General features: G+C 40.3%; 1 protein-coding gene and 1 long non-coding RNA gene across 15 annotated transcripts in view; one reads left to right on the forward strand and one right to left on the reverse strand.

The window, feature by feature from the left end:
* Positions 1-1,368: 1,368 nt before the first annotated feature.
* LOC128085516 (uncharacterized) lies at positions 1,369-11,882 on the reverse strand. The gene is made up of 2 exons (XR_008208998.1): positions 3,665-11,882; positions 1,369-2,241 (listed from the first exon to the last, which is right to left on the reverse strand). It is a non-coding gene; the product is annotated as an uncharacterized LOC128085516 (long non-coding RNA).
* Positions 11,883-12,200: 318 nt separating this feature from the next.
* LRRFIP2 (LRR binding FLII interacting protein 2) overlaps positions 12,201-16,949 on the forward strand; it is a 49,441-nt gene continuing 44,692 nt past the window's right edge. For all 14 annotated transcript variants that reach the window (XM_052693050.1, XM_052693058.1, XM_052693053.1 and 11 more), the window contains exon 1: positions 12,201-12,375. The gene's annotated coding sequence lies outside the window, so the exon portion shown is untranslated. The remainder of the gene's footprint in view (positions 12,376-16,949) is intronic.

A 16,949-nucleotide genomic window follows, 5' to 3' on the forward strand; every position in this document is an offset into this window, starting at 1 on the left:
ACAGCAAATGATTTTGCTCAATAATTTTCAGTCAGCAGTGCTTAGAACACATGCAAGTATCTAGAGACAGGAAGGGTATTCAGCTGGAAAGACCTAAAAATACTTACATGTAATCTGTATGATCCCTTTAGCTGAAGTGTGGAACTTCTAAAACCACATTACTAGAGATGCTACATTAAGCAGAATTCACTGCTGCATTTCTGAATATAACACAACTAGGAACACTCAACCAATTTCAGATTAAGAAAACCTGCTGGTGCTGGTATATTATTGCTCGAGTACTGTCATACTCTAAATCCCATACTACTCTTAGTTTTCCAATGTTTTGGGCAGAAGTGTTTCTTATTCTCCTTAACTCTTTTTTCTAGCTCCAAAGATTTACTGCAAACTTTGGCACCCACTGAGTAGGGTGGGAGAGTTGGTTGGAGGCACCCAAGGCCTTTAGGCCTGAAATTCCTTTCATATTTAACCTATTTCTCAATGACAGGCCCACGAGGCGCTTCTAGAAAAAGAATTACTTACCTTTCAGCTGAAGAAAGTGGATATTTAATCACCTCTGAACTACTGCAAGAACAGTGTTATTACTCAGCAGTTATTTAAATGCGTAGTATCTGCTGTTGTTGAAGTGATTTAGAAACAAATGCTAGGTAAGTCTGATGATCTGCCCATAAAATAAACACAAGTCATTTTACAGCAGAGCAAAGTGATTTCTGGAAGACAAGTTCTACAGGTATTGCACAATAGCTCCATCGTAGATATGGGTCTCTTGATTTGATTTTTAATCCCATGGTCTAGGAAATATCCTTAGTTGTGTACACACAGAATGAGGAGAGGTCATTTCCCTTGCTGTATTCTCATGCTATTTCACGATCTCCATGGGTTGGTATTGGGGCCTGTCCTGTTTGATGTCTTTATTGATGATCTGGATGAGGGCACTGAGCGAATGATTACCCACCCCTCTGTACTCTGCTGTAGTGAGGCCTCACTCTGAGTACTGAGTTGGAGCATAAGTCTGATGAGGAGTGCCTGAGGGAACTGGGGTTATTTAGTACGAAAAAGAGAAGGCTCAGGGGAGACCTTATAGCTCTCTACAACCACCTAAAGAGAGCCTTGGAGAGGTGAGGGTTGCCCTCTTCTCCCATGTAACTAATGACAGGACTAGAGGGAATGGCCTCAAGTTGCGCCAGGGAGGTACAGGTTGGATGTTAGGAAACACTTCCCTGAAAGAGTGGTCAGGTGCTGGAATGGGCTGACCAGGGAAGTGGTGGAGTTGCCGTCCTGGAGGTGTTCAAGAAACACTTAGATGTTGTACTGAGGGACATGGTTTAGTGGGAAATATTGGTGATAGGCGAACGGTTAGACTGGATGACCTTGGAGGTCTTTTCCAACCTTGGAGATTCTAGAATTCTGATCTATAAGAGTGACAGCCACTGGCATGAGCCCTTCTATTATCTCCCCTTCTTAGCAAAGAAATACTGCCTGGCATGAAACACTTCTTGACTTGTGAAAATTGTTACCTAAAAGGAAGCTCCCACCAAACAGCTCAGAATGCTCCAAGCAAAATGTTATTTTGCATCTTTACCTGTTAACATGTGTAATTTCAAAGCAATCTCAAGCTCTAATTATCCAATTGTTCCCTCTCCGACCTCATTCAATTTATTTGGTTACTTTGATTCCACACTCCTACTTCATATACATGAAGTTTTTCCCTGCTTATTCCTAAGAGGCCAGAGACATTCGGTTTGGCTTAACAAATGCAAATTGCAGCTCACGGCACAGTTATGTTTAATTATTAATAGAATATATCCCTCACCAATGAGTGCATCTATTAGAATGGACCAGAGTTGCCTCAAAGAACCCCAAACAAACAAAGAAAAAACAACAAAACACCTACCACCATAAAACAGTGACAAGTCTTCATAGAAGTACCTCTTCTGATAATTTTCTTCAAGCAACATATACAATTAAGGCTCTGAAAGGGGAGGCAGTGGTAATCTCAGAGTTGCAATTTTGTACTTCAATTTACAGTAAGGGCTACATAAACTCAAACTGTTGTAGCAAGAAAAACTCAGCTGACCTCAACTTGTCCTCTGGGATCTGAAACTTCATTTAGAATAACATCTGTGGGAGGTGGGATTTATCCCTGAGAAGAGAGATGCTGAACTAATGGGGACTGCACCAGTTTTAAACTGCATTCATTGTCACTGGGTGAGTCAGAGGTCAGGATCTGAAAGTTCAAATCTAGAAAAAATATTGACAGTTTTACAGGTGGGTTTGGAACTGGAACATTAAGCAAACTATTTTGGCATTAGGAAAAAAAAACAAAAAACAAAAAACAAAGCAAGACTACTCTGTCTGGCTTGATATAAAGGATTTTGAGCAACTTTTATTTCTGACACTGCTAAGTCCTCCTTATGAAACCAGGAGCCTTACTGTGAGCTTCTTATGCTAATTTAGCAACAATCTGCATGAGTAATGCAACCAAAGAAAGTCACGATGCAAGTCACTGCTTACTAAAGAGTTTGCAGTACGATTTTTACTCTGTGAATCTTTTATTTTGAACACATGTGATAATACTTAATCAGAGGAGGGAAACAGTGACTTCTTTACCAGAGATGAAGGCCAGACCTTACACTCAGGCAGGACAGCCTGCTGTGGGTATTTGGGTCAGAATACACAGAACGCATTGAAGCACTGAGATACAGTTCTCCTGGTAAGAACTACAGTGGAGATGACATTTAGTTTTTGATTTCCAAGTGTAAGACGCCAGGTATTGTTCTTTTATTATATTACCTTTATTCAGTTCATCCATGTAACTATTCAAAATAGGGAGAAGTGTTTTTTGTACATCACGTTGCTTCCTATATATCTGTTCAACTCTTTCTTGCTATGATCCACAGCACCAAGACAATTTTGTATTTGGGACACTGAGAGAAGCGTTGCAAACAGTTAACATTTCATAATTATACTAAGAGAGCACAAAAATACGTAAACGGAAGGCAAAACTTCCTTTTGGGTTTATTCAGATACTGTAAGAAAGATAAGTTCCCTTGCTGTCATAACACATTGCCATGCTTTAATTCTCATTCAGTGTGTACCCCACACTGCCTAACATTTTGTTCTGCAAATGTCTCATGCAGTATTTTCTCCTCCTTCTCTGTGTAGTAACAATTACTTTCTTTCTCCAAGTTTATCTAATTAAGCACAATTTGAATGTTCATTTAATTCTGTACAGTTAAGCAGTCCAGATTTTTTCTAGTCCATTAAGGACAACGCTAAGCAAATAACATACTGCAGAGGTAAGATCAAATATTGTTCTTGCCAACCTCTGTTGCAACCTATTAATCTTTAAATAACTAGGAACAGTGCCAGAAAGTCTCACTGGGCAATACGCAGCCCAGAAGACAAATGGGGCTTGGGTTCTTTTGGTGTGGTCTCTTTAGCATGTACTCATGCTAAACTGTGGAAAGTTAAGAATAGGAGATAACTGTGGAAAATTGTACAATAACAAACCAGTGGGAATGAGGCTGCTTTAGTTTGTGTGGTGTTGGTAATCTAAAGCACACAGTGTGTATTTATAAAACATTCTCTTGTCGCTATCGCCTTACACTTTGCAAAACAGCCATTGAAGCTACCAAACAGTCTTGGAAGGGATTTCTCTTACCTAAGAACTTTGAAAAACTTCAGAAGCAAAGTGATATTTCTCTGGAGATCAAAGGAGAAATTGCTGTTTCAGGATAGCATCTCGTCTCTAAAACCAAAACTGGAAAAGCAAACATCATACAAGTAAAAACACTGGTTGCTTAATGCAAGCCTCAGAGCAAAGAGAACAGATAGATGATAAACTAAAAGCACAGACTGGAGCAGAGACATCAACATGACCAGTGTTCAAACCACTCCTGGTCCAAACATGAATAAAACCTCCAAATTTTAGGTTCAAACATTCACTCTTTTTGAATGTTTTGTCTCTTTACCACTGATTGACATGCACATAAATCCAGATGCACCATTCATGTACAGACACGTCATGATAACAAAGCAGAAAGGATCAAGTAAAAACCTTTCTTACGTGTTGCAAAGGAAATAATGAGAGAGAGTCCCCGTATAATTATTCAAGAAGATAAACCAGGCAAGTAGTAACTCCTATAAAATAAAGGCCATTAATGACAACTAGTAATTTTACTTCTGGTTAGTGAAACTAATGCCATTTTTGCTGCAATGGAAGAATTTGTTTTGCTAATTTAGTTGAGTAGTAAGTCTGCTCAAATGTGAAGGCTGATCAAAGATAGAAATAGTGAAAGTGTAGAAAACTGAGATTTGACTCTAATGCTTGCAGAGAACATGCTTTTCAGTGGGAAAGGAGAATGATGTGAATAATGACTGCACTCCAATAGCTTCCTTACTGAAATGAAATGGATCCTTTAAGAATGAGAAACAGATCAGGTACATTGCTCACCACAAAATATTCCTATTTTTTAAATCAAATGAGAATTGTTTACTTTCCATCACCTTACTGACTCCTTACACGTATTTTTGTTCATATATATTGTTTGAAAACAGGGAAAAGTACAAACACTGAAAACATATGTTATTAACAACACTCTGAACTTAAGTCTCAAAATCAGACCTCACAGTACTAAGGCAAAGGAGACAAAATAAAGGATCAGAAAATGGCAGCCCTGTGGAGAAAACAGCACGGTATTGAGCAATGAGAGTAGTGGTACTGCCCAGCATTAGGGACAGAAGTACTGGGTCTTCTGTATAACCACATCTTTATGACCTTACCTGCCAAGTGCTGAGGGACTGCCAACAGCAGCAGTTTGCAGTGGCTGCTCAGGGATAATAGTTTCTACTTTGCATGTTACTTCTCTCCTATCTTACCTTTACTAAGCCTCTGCCAGCTCCTCTCCTTTGTCTCTTCAGTGTTAAACCATCCAGTCCTGGAGTTTTGGCCAGTTGCCTGGCTCACAGGGTGCCCAGCCAGTAATGGCACCCTGCCCTTGATGCCATCCCACTGCTGGGGCACGTGGGGGGCCTCAGTGCCTTCCCCCAGACTCTGACCTTGTGCACAATAAGCACTCTGCCAGTCAGGGGCACGCAGCAGAGCAGCTCAGGGAGCCGCTGATGTGTGTTACGTTCTAAACTTTTTTTGTGCAATTCGTTATCAAAGAAATAATTTCAAATCAAAAGCTTTGAGATCGTTTTTTCTAAGCCGAACTCTCGCATTCTTCATCTTAACCTTGCATGGCCAAGTTGAATGTGAAACAGTTTAGTCCACTTTTATTACTTAGTCTTATATGCTGTTGCCAAAAATGCAGGAAGGAAGTAAAATAATTATATCTAACAAAAGGCTAGATGAATTTTAGTTCGTATAAACTGATGAATGTACTGATTGCTGATTGTGATGCACTAATATCAACATCTTCCTCGAAACTCTTTTCTTAATCACAATCATTTCTCAAGTGGCTGTTTCAGAACCATCCCTTTGAAGCCCTTCTGGATGTTACTCCTGTAAGTGGATGGACAAACACAACCCTCAAATAGTTAACTTCAATGAAGAGTTTCTATTAATTTTCCTTGTGCAACATGAAAGGGCTTTTTCTTTCTGTTTGTGAGAAAACACTGTGCACATTTTAACAATAACTACATATAGTTGGCAAGCCACCTTTTCCTCTGTCTTCTCTGCGTGAGGTTACAGTGCAGACATAATACCACTACACATGTCAATGACATAACAGTCAAATTAGTTTCAAGCAACTAAATTTCAGTTGCATCAAACCATAGCCTTAGGTTACACAACTGTTATCATCCCACTGGCTATGTCCGGTACCATTTATTATAAGCAACCCAGAAAAACATCCTTTCCATAACTTAAAAGTACATAAATGCAGATGCAGAACTGGTTGTTCTAAAAATGAACCTTGATGGTTTTCTTACCAGGAATTGAGAACTGTGGTATCTCCCACAGGAAACAGGCAAAGCTTGAAAAGTCAGCACACACTTATGCTGCTCTGGCGGCCCTTTACAATTCTTCTCCCAGGTTTTGAAGTAAAGCAGACATGGAAAGTTAGTAACCCAAGGACTCCAAATGGTTATTTGAGTAACTGCTTGTCATGAGACATTGTAACCTGCATGAGATTCCACTTAGACTAGATTTAATTCTTCATTTAGTAGTACTTGATGTTCCGGCTTGTTTATATTTATATATATATATATTCACACACATATTGCATGTATGTAATATTGCATGTACATATGCATATTTTATATACAAATGAACAAAAGTTTTAGTTTCTGTTGACAATTAGAAGAATTTTTAAACTGGTTGATTAACCTTTCCTAATAAATCCTACGTGAGTAAAATTTATTTTACTAATAAATCCTAAAAATATTAATTTTAAGTCTTAGGAAATAAAAGAATCTGATGTGTACAACAAAGTAGCAAAACTTAGTCACTGCATAAAAACTGAAGGTGTCACCTCAGCTATGATTTTGCCCTGTAAACCAGTATAAAAAAAATCATATTTATTGTGCCTTATTCTGGTACCAGATGTGCTTTTTGCAGTCACGTCGAGAGGATGTTTTAATATTTGGGTGGTGAGTTCTGTAGGTTTTGCTTTGGTTTTTATTTTTTGAGTTTGTTTGTGGTTTTATTTTAAACTTTCAGATCTTTTGCTTGTTTTGTTTTTCCCCAAGTTGCCAGGCGCTCAGATCCAACCTTGGCTCCTGTCGTAACCCAGCACTACTTCTCATGCACGCTTCACTTCTCGTAATGCAGCGTAACATCACTGCAAAAGTGTCCTCATTACAATTGTGTAATTCTTTTCAGAAAACAAACAAACAAAAAAAGTGACTCCATTGGTGACAAAAAGCTAATTTGAAACTGTGTAAGTAATCAATTGGCTCTCTGAATGCTAACAAACAAGTCTGCACAAGAAAATATAATCCAGTTTGTGTGTTCTGTCTCTTTTTAGCTGAGTTGTTGTGAGCGGTCAATGGGAGGACAAGATATTTAGATATGAATCATCAGAATTAAATCGTGTTTGGAATTAAAATTCACTGTATACATTTGGAGTGACATCTTTGCCTTCGGTACTCCTACATTTGCTCAGCCTATTAAGAAGGCAGGTCCTGCCTCTTGGATCGTCTCTATTTTCACTGTTTAAGTACTTTTGACTTCTGGTCTTGTAATTCAAGTAATTAGAGTAGTGTACATCTGATTTTTCTGAAGCAAAACAAAACAACAGTGAAAAGATGGAAAACAGCAAAAAAAAAAAAGTCAGAAGTTGCATACAATCTTTTTTATGCATCACATACAGAATTCTACAAAGTTTTTTTTTAATATCAGGACTGTACATCAGCTATAGAAACATAAAAACCCGCTTTTTCCTCCTTCTACTTCATAGAGATTGAGCTGCCATAACCCTCAGGCAAATCCAACACGAGGTGCACATAGTGATAAATCTGCTACAAAATCCAGGTATCCTCAAGCTCCAAAATGGAATGTGCATTTGTAAGGCTATTATCAATTTCAGTTTAATAAATACAATATTTTCTAATTCAGCTGGAGAGGTACTTGCTATCTCACAATCCTGAATAAAGTAAATGATCAAACACAAGATGAATCAATGGGTTAGATTTTACAGACAAGTAAAGTGGGGTGTCAACTGCACTGAATTTAAAAGAATTACTTTGAATTACCATTCATTTAGATGATGTACTGTGAAATTTTCTGTGGACTTTTCACATTTTTTTGCCATTGTTTTCCAGTGTTTGAACTGTTAACATAGCATTTCTCTGATATCTTAAGAGCAGGAACTTCCATTGATAGTCCCAAATTTCAGGGATTGGGGTTACTGTTCTAACCATAACTTGGAAAAGCATTTTTTGCCCTACATCTTAGGTGCATGTACATTATAGGCAAATATCACTTAATTTCCAGTCTTCCAAAGCATATGCTGATTTTTCAGTTTACTAAGTGGAATTACTAAACCCAATCTGTTTAATTTGTACTGGCTTTTTCTCTCACAAATGTTGAGCATTCATAGTTTCCAATCACTGAAGCCAACAGCATCTGCTTAGGACGTGAAAAGAAAAAAATAGGTCAAAAGTGATGGTGATTAATTCAGAAGGAAGATTCCAACATACTTTTGACTGGTTTTCACGAGCAACAAACAAATTTGACCATCTCTGAAAAGGAAGAAAAAAGTGGGAGAGCCTCACAAACTTAAAATCTCAATTTCAGTGTCCTGCTTCTCTAATGGGACAGTACTTATATGAAGGAAGCATCCACTTCCCCCCTCAAAGTAAGATACGGATTAACGACAGAAGCAGCAAGCAGCAGAATGCGAGCACAGCTGTAATGGAAAGGAAGCATCTCTCTCAAGCTGGCTCTGTTGCTCCATTTGGTTTTAAATGCTGAGGGTCAGCTTTGCTGTTGGAGAAAATGAGATAAGGGCTGTTCTCACTACATGGTGAATCTGTGCAGTTGAGTATTACAAGAGAATTGTAAAGGAGCTGTTTCTTCATGTAGGAACCTAAGATTAAAAAAAATATTTAAACTCTTTCCATATTCACCAAAGAGAACAAAAAACTGCAGTAGATATGTCTTAGTTATGTTAATAACTTGTTCATCTCTTCACAGCCAACGGGAACTCTGTAGTAGGTCAAGATAAGCCGAGTGGTGCTGTCAGGCACAGGGCACATCTAATAAATTAGATTTCAGTGTGTTATAAAATCTAAATGTACTGAGAAGCCACGTTTAAACTTTCTATACTAATGACATCTACTTAAAAATAATATATGGATGGTCAGAAAAGTGACTAACAAAAACATCTGAGTGCATACTAACAAAAATAAATCACATCCAGTTGCTTACACTTAATTTAGACACTGCTTGTCAGTTTTGCAGACTCAGCACGGCTACGTAAGAGTGAGGTGATTTCCTTTATGTGGTTTGTGTGTCACCAGTAAAATCAACAAGCACTTACACAATCTTTTTTGGGGGGATACATAACACACATGGAACAGCTCATGATTTTAAACTGAGCTTTATAGAATGATGTTTAGCCTACATTAGTTGCTAGTATTTTTATATGCATCAAACCAAACAAATCTGTTGAAGAGCATGTTAATTCTACAGTTCTGTGATGTCTGTCAAGTCTGTAAGGATAACACCACCTACATCCCTAGTTGTTTTTACAGTGGAATAATAACGAAAAGCTTTGTATGAAAATTAACCACACCATGTAAATATAAAACTTTCACATTCTAAAGTACAACTGATTTCTAAATTCCCTTTTTCAGATGATAGCTTCACTTTACTTTAAAAAAAAGTTTCTAATGAACTCTCAGTTCATAGACACTGTTAATATATTTCATTATTTGTATACGTGTAAATAATATAGGTCAAAATAATGCTTGTGTCTTCTCCTTATTTTTTATTCAACAAACTGATCTTTGGAAACTGCTCAGCACATTACTACTAAAATATTGAAGTATAAGATGAATAAAAATCCATAGTAATTACAGAAAAGGTCCCATAAATACATTTTGAACATAAAACACGACATTCCAGTGCTTACCTCTAGAAGTCTTCACTAAGAATTCAGTGACCAAAACAGCAGAGAGGAAGTGAAAAGAGCACTGTTTTCAATAGTTTGGTAAATTAACAAATCTGCTCTGAAAACAGATGTTTTCAGATGTGTGCAAAAGATTATATTTAGTCAGAAATCTAGATTTCTGGGAAAACACTGCTTGCTTTTGCAAGTAATTCAGTAAATGTTTTACTAGGCATACAAAAGCCTTATGGAGGGAGTCTGATAATAGTCCTTTATTATTCCACTGAATTCTACTAAAGTTAATTGAATAATTTGATAACTATATTCAGCATACAGTCTGCATGCACTCAGCTTTGTAATTATTTCAGGTATTCTCTTAAAGTAAGCCTTAGAATGATTCCCAGCATCTAGCATTTAACCTATGCAGACTTTTACCTATTGCTTTGAATGCAACTGAAAATTTGCTTTACTCTGAATGATGTTGAGTTCAACAGAGCTCCTTAAAATCCACGAAATCTTAAAACTCTTTGCAAATCACTGCAGGAACTTGACGTTGAGATATTCTATACAACAGATCTGCACATTCATCCCAGATACACTTTTTCAGGTGATGATCTCTCACTGAATGCCTCATCCGAGTAAAACAGTTTTAAAGAGAGCTTTTTAGAGGAAAGGGAGAGTAAATCAGCAGGTTGAATAACATATGAGGAGCAATCTATAATAGTCTACCTTATAAACAGAGAAAATACCTTGAAAGGGAGTTCCAGTGCTACTTCATTTATTTATTTCAGTTGAAACACTATTAATGGAACAAGCTCTACAGCAGCTTCAATAGTATTTTGTTCAGGTTCGATTCATAAATCAATTTCTATTTTGTAACTGCAGCCATTCCACAGCAAAAGTTCAATGTGATTTCATTTCTTGCCTTCTAATTAAAGGTCTATAATGAAAAATGTACGTAACCTGAGTGTTTGTTTAACTCCTCATTAATGATGCTGAACTCAGAATCGCTACTGTGACATCTGGTACCACTGCCTGTAGTAACTGCTCTGTATACACTGCTCTGTGCATTGCTTTTCAGTAAACAATTGCTCTTTCAAGCCACAAAAATGCATGTCTGCTCTCAAGGAGACATGCTTTTTGCTGCATCATTACAGAAAAATGTGCTGCCTGCGATATCAAAAGACCAAACACATGCAAATTGTAACACTTCATCAGAAAAAAAAAGTACAAACAACTGAAAACATGTTTTCTCTTTATATAGCAATATGCTGACTGAGAATTCCCACAGACCAGGGGCATGGCATCTATCAGAAGATTCCACACAGACTCTCCATTCAAAATACTTCTCCCTGCAGCTCAATCAAAACCACCTGAGACATTTCTAATGAAGACTCTCGCCATAAAGCCCAGAAAATCAGCACATAAATCCTTCTGTAAGAATTAAAAACGACATCCTTATTTGAGGTTAAGTCAGCATTCTTTTCTTGTCTTTCCTACTGATATTCCAAGAAAAACTCCCTCTGCAACAGCACTTCCTCTCTGCTTCATCTCCCTGCGGTGAGATCATCATCTATTACTACAGAAATCAACATGATGTTAAAAATAAGCATGGAATGACCACACTGCACGAAGAAGGAGACAGACACTGTAATGTTTCTCAAGTAGAAAGTCCTAAAATGCTGAAGAAACCCCAGGAGGTTGCTTTATGTCTACTGTAATAGATCTAATTTGCCTGGACTCTCCTTCTTCATGTTCATCCACTTGAGCTTATTTTAGTGTAACATTTGAACTCTGCCAAAGGCTCTTGGGAACATTCCTGAGCGTTACTCCTATGCTTGTCAACCCTGCAGTGCCTTTTTGTTATCAAGTGTCTTCCAACACGAAATACCATCTCTGCCAAGCTCAAACCATCCCTGCGATCACCCTGCTTTAGTGACAGAGGAGTTGGAAAGGCAGGGCTGTTTCAAGGCAGATCCTCACTGGGGCTCCGATGGATATTAGTGAAATCCTGGAGAACAAACCGGGATATATTTAATGGCATGTTTGATTTAATATTTGTTTTCTACATCTTACATCCCTAGGATTCTTCGCTTCCTGCATTTGTCGTACAACAGCGTGCAAGTCCAATGGCGTTTGGGGCTGTGTGGGATGAGGTGTGATGCTTATATGGGATTCTTACCCTCAAACTGGCACCTCCCAACGTTCGAACCACTTAGAACCCAGAGAAGGAAGCACCGCGAACCTACCTGTCCCTGCCCCGCGGTGACCCAACCCGTCAGCAGGAGCTCAGCACACCGCGGCCGCAGGGAGCAAAGCGGCGCACATTCCGCACAGCGGCGCGGCCGCACCCCCAGCTCCCGCACCGCCCGCAGACGCGGCCCCTCCGCGCGCTCACCGCCCCACGGCCGCGCATGCGCGGTGTGCGCGGAGACTGGAGGGCGGCCCGCGAGCGTCGCTCCGCTCCCGCCTCATTGCCGGCCCGGCTCCTTCCTCCCCGCTTCTCTTCCTTCCTCCTCCTCGCCGTTTCCTGCCAGTCTCGCGCCGCGGCGGCCACCGCTCGGCGTTGAAGGGGAAAAGGCGGCAGCGTGAGGGCGGGGAGAGGAAGAGAGGAGGACGGCCCTCATCCGCGCGGCCGCTCCCGCCCCGCTCCGGTTCTTGCGGTTCCTGGGGCGGGGAAGGGCGGAGGGGGCAGGGTGAGGAGAGAGCGCGGCTGCCCGGCCCAGGCCGACGGCTCGTCCTAGGGCGGCTTCGGCCTCCGTCCCTCCGCCGCCGGCACGGAGCTTGAGGCCGAACCGGGCGTTCCGGCCCGCAGGTGAGGCTGGGGCGGGCGGCGGGAAGGGGAACAACGGCGGAAGAGAGACGGAAAGCAGGCCGGAGCGAATCGCGGGCATTGATTGCCGCGTCCGCGCCTTTCTCTGCCGCGCTTCCTCGAAGCGCAGCGCTGTGTCTCCGCCGCTTGCAGGGCGTGTCCCGCCGGGCCGTGCTTCTGCCGGCTCCGTGTGCCCTGCTTCGGCTGCGGGCAGAGCGTGCGGGTAAGGGATGGGGACGTTCCCGAGCCTGGAAGGGGCCTTTGTACGGCTCCGGGCTGCGATCCACCACGTGTGTTATAGCTGATTTCCACACTGATTTCCGCCTTGTTCCTTGGAATATTTGCTTACTTGCACGAATTTCCTGCAGCGTTAAAAAAGTCATTTTTTAAACGTTCGTTACATCTTGAGTTAGAAGTGTTTCAGTGGGGCCCTGAAGCAGCTATGATCTTAGTACACATCTGCTTCCTCGCACAGCCTGATTGCTTAGTGGTGAGGTAAGAACAGATGAAAGCTGCTCTGGCAGTACAGCACAGTGATAGGTGACGTGCTTTTCCCATGGCTTTGTGTTACGTTTGGAGATGTTGACCTTAGGGTGTGAAGTTGTGTTATCTGAACAGAATTCCTGGCTCTCGTGCATGTAAGGCAGCTGTGTGAAATGTCAGGTGTGAGCTTGTTCGCCTAGACATGATGCTTCTTGTGAACTCCTTTGCTTTATAGCTGTCATTGTGCAGGAGCTGACATAGTGTTTTAACACATGGAGTCCGGTTTAACCAGCACTGTCTAATACTTCCAGTTGCAGGGGGCTGTGCAGTACGTGCTAAGGTCTTAAATAGTGGCTGAAGGAGCTGGGATTGTTCAGTTTGGAGGAGGCTCAGGGGAGACCTTATTGCTCTCTATAACTACCTGAAGGGAGGTTATGGTGAGCTGGGAGTGGAACGGCCTCAAGCTGCATCAGGGGACATTCAGGCTGGACGTTAGGAAATACTACTTCTCTGAAAGAGTGGTCAGGTGCTGGAATGGGCTGCTGGAGTCACCGACCCTGGAGGTGTTCAAAGAATGTTTGGATTTTGTGTTGAAGGACATGGTTTAATGAGAACTATTGATGATAGGTGGATGTTTGCACTGGGTGATTCTGTGGGTCTTTTCCAACATTGGTGATTCTATGATAAAGAATAAACATATAATCAAAACACACATGCCTTTTTTATTTATTTTTGAAATCTAGATAGATATCTTACTTAGTACATCTAGTATATAACAGTAATGAAAAAGCAATGACGATTGTATTTGAAAAATAATAATATAAATGGTGACTGAAGTCAGTGCAATGCACATATTAAAATATATATATATTAGAGATGCTTTTTGAGAAAGTAACATGAATTTATTATCCTGAGTAACTGGAAATGAGTTAATAAATGTATGCAATGGGCAACTTGTTTCTGTGCAAGCTTGCTTCTTTGCGATCTTCTGTGTTATATATCATTTGAAATAGTGCACATAGATAGTGCTGTTGGAAGTTCATGGATGTGTGTTAGGCCCGTAGAGCTAGAGCTGCTGCCATGGCAGAGGTGAAGGAGCATCTCACAGGGGACCACACAGGGGACCCCCAGCTTTAGATCGTACCCTGGAAGGTTTGCTCTGTTGTGCTTCAGTAGCTTTCCTGCAATGTAGAGTAACTTCAGCAATAGTAGCAAAGAGTAGGAGTGCTGTACATATGAAGTTGTTAATGGAGGAATATCTTCAGCTTATTACTTGACGTGGGCTGTTACCATGGAGCTCTCTGTTTGTTTCGTTCATTAACAAATAGTCTCAATAGAGTAGCAGTGTGTTTGCAGTGTTTTGTTTTTAAATGGTTAATGAATCATTCTTTTGCAAAATGATAGAGGATACTCATTTTGGAAAAGCTGACAATGTGAAAATGCAGTTTGCTTTGATTTTGGAAGATCCGTGTGACTTTGTTTTTCATTATGCATTCCTCTAATTTTTTTCATTGTGTTCATTGTAGTACTGTTATTTCCTCGAATTTGAAAATCATGCTTGATTTTCTTTTATTTTCCCTGAATCTTCAGTACCTGTGGTAACACTGGTAACACTGTAAATGTCCAGCTGTGTCACTCTGCTTCTCTGACACCTACCTTTACCTCGTGCCCTAGGATAGTCTTGGCTGTGAGACTATTATAACAGCTTTTCAGATGCTTCTTCTCAATAATGATAATGTTCTGCATGTCATTTTTTATCACGGAGTCATGATATCTGCAAGTGCAGCTGTAAGCAGCTGACTGGCAAAGAATTCATGCTTCATAAAATAAATACCAGTGATTGAAGTCACTTCGCTCTGTGGTGTTTGTCTCAGGATTCTGGTAGTCTGCAAAGACAGGAAGGTCACCAAAGACAAATGGATGGGCCTGTGGGTGTTAGGTACTCCCACAGGGTTGTAGGATATGTCAGTACAGCTACTGTCTTGCCTTGCTTAAAGTTTACCAACACTAGCCTGATATTGTTACACTTCATGGCTCCGTCAGGCAGTACTTTTCCAGACTACATAATAGCTTTCTGGCTCTCTGTCTATTCCTAGCTTTGTAACACTCTTTGTAACACAAGGGATTTCAGCTTTCTCTAAGGAGCTGTCATTCTATTGTTAAAAGCCACTAACAAGCAAAAAGCTGTATTTCTCAGGTTTTTAAAAGGGAAATGAACTGGGAACGTGTTGTGTCAGAGAGTGCGGATAGTTGATAGTTAACTCAGTGCAGGCTGACAGCTGTGCACAAAGTAACTTCAGGGGGATTTTTTTGCCCTGAAGAGGCTGACGTGAGCTTGTTCATTCAGAGCAGAATCTCGGTACCTCCAGTTTGAGGTAGGACGTGATTTGAGACAAAGAGGTTTTCTGGTTGTTAGTGGAAACGCTGTTCATGAACTGGAATAACTGCCCCCGTTGTAGTAGTAAGCACTGTCACCTTTTGGCTGACAGTAACTGTCAGTCTTTACTTCTTCCTTTAAAGCTAGATGTTTTACACATAGTATCAGTTCCTCCACCCCCTGCGATGATTCTAGTTTCAGATAACCTTTTTCTGAGCAAGGTGGTGCCGAGTGAAAATTATGAATGAGTGCTTAAAGCCATTATGTAAACAACTGCTGATTTCCCTCTTTCCTTCATTGCATGGTGGTCGCTGTGATCATTAGCACATGAAGCTGCCTTCTTTTCCCCTCGTGAATTAGACATTCTAATTCCAAAGAGCTGTCCTTGCTCAGAGGAATGCTACAAGTGCATCCATCCTTCTAGGGAGCACTCTTGTGTCAGCCTTGCATAATTTAACTCTTCGTGTATCTTTGTTCTGTGTCCATTTATTTCTGTTTCTACTTTAGAACTTGCTTTCACAAAGCGCTGAAGCTTAAACAAATAAGATTGTAATTTTCCAGTCTGATTCTTTCTGCTCCCTCTGAAATATAAATGCTACTTCTGCTGGCTTGCAATAATAATACCTCTGATTTATTATTATTTTTTTATAGATCTGTGTTAACCTGAGCTGCAGCTTCATGAGGCAGTTCTTCAAAATTACTGAGTTGGGAGTGTTCTGCTGAGCATATTCTGTTTTAATTGTGGGCATGGTAGCCTCCATACCTTTCATAGCTATGAAATCAGCTGTGTTATCTGTGAAAGTGAAGGTCAGGTGTTCAATTAAAATAGGAAGTATATTCAGAATGTTTGACTCCGTCATTGTTGCATAGCAGTCTTGCTTAGATCTTTCTTTTTAGTGAGGTGCATGAAGAAGATTTTGTACTGAGTAGTGTATTTCACAGGCTTGTTCTTTTGGTATTCTTGGGGTTTGTGGAATTCTGAAATTTGTCAGAAATCAGAATGAGTTGCTGTTTGTTTTTATCAGCAATCTGTGCTTGTTTTATTAGTGATGAATGTGCTTTTCTTTCTGCTTCTTACATCCATCCTGCTTAGTGTGTTTCTAACATTCATCCAAGCAACCTTAATTCAGAGTCTTCTAGGTTTTCACTCCAGTTAATCACAGTTAACCCACAAATTGAAATGGAATCAACTTATAACTGAAGTTGATCATGTAGACCATTACAGTATGTGATCTTTGAGTTTTGTTGAGAAAACACTTACTGCTGGCTCTTGTTTGATAAAAGGCAGGTAAAAGTGTGTATCATAGACATTTGTGTCGTCTAGTAGTGTGAAATTACTTCCAGGTGGTATTTTATAATGAACACCTTCCTAGCAGTATTTTCTCTCTCATTACACGTCAGAGGTAGCTATCATTAGGGGCAGGTAGTGCTTCCATGGTGTTTTATGATCCATGTGATTCACTTACGGATAGTTAAAGCAGATCAGCACGCCAGCTTGACAGGTGGGCATCTAAATTTGTTCCAGAAGCTAGGTATTGTGGGCAAGAGGTTCAACTCCTTCCTCAGATCAGAAAAGTTGTTTTTATTTTTATTTTTTTTTAAGTACGCAGCCTCTGCTGACTTGGGCTTTAGTGTTAGGAAACTGCAAGGCTGGCTCCAACAGCCAGTGGTTCTAGAGCAGTGCTGCTCTTTGCTGGTATTGGATCAGATGCACACA

Source organism: Tympanuchus pallidicinctus, unplaced genomic scaffold (assembly GCF_026119805.1).
Source record: "Tympanuchus pallidicinctus isolate F22 unplaced genomic scaffold, pur_lepc_1.0 scaffold3, whole genome shotgun sequence".
Lineage (NCBI taxonomy): Eukaryota > Metazoa > Chordata > Aves > Galliformes > Phasianidae > Tympanuchus > Tympanuchus pallidicinctus.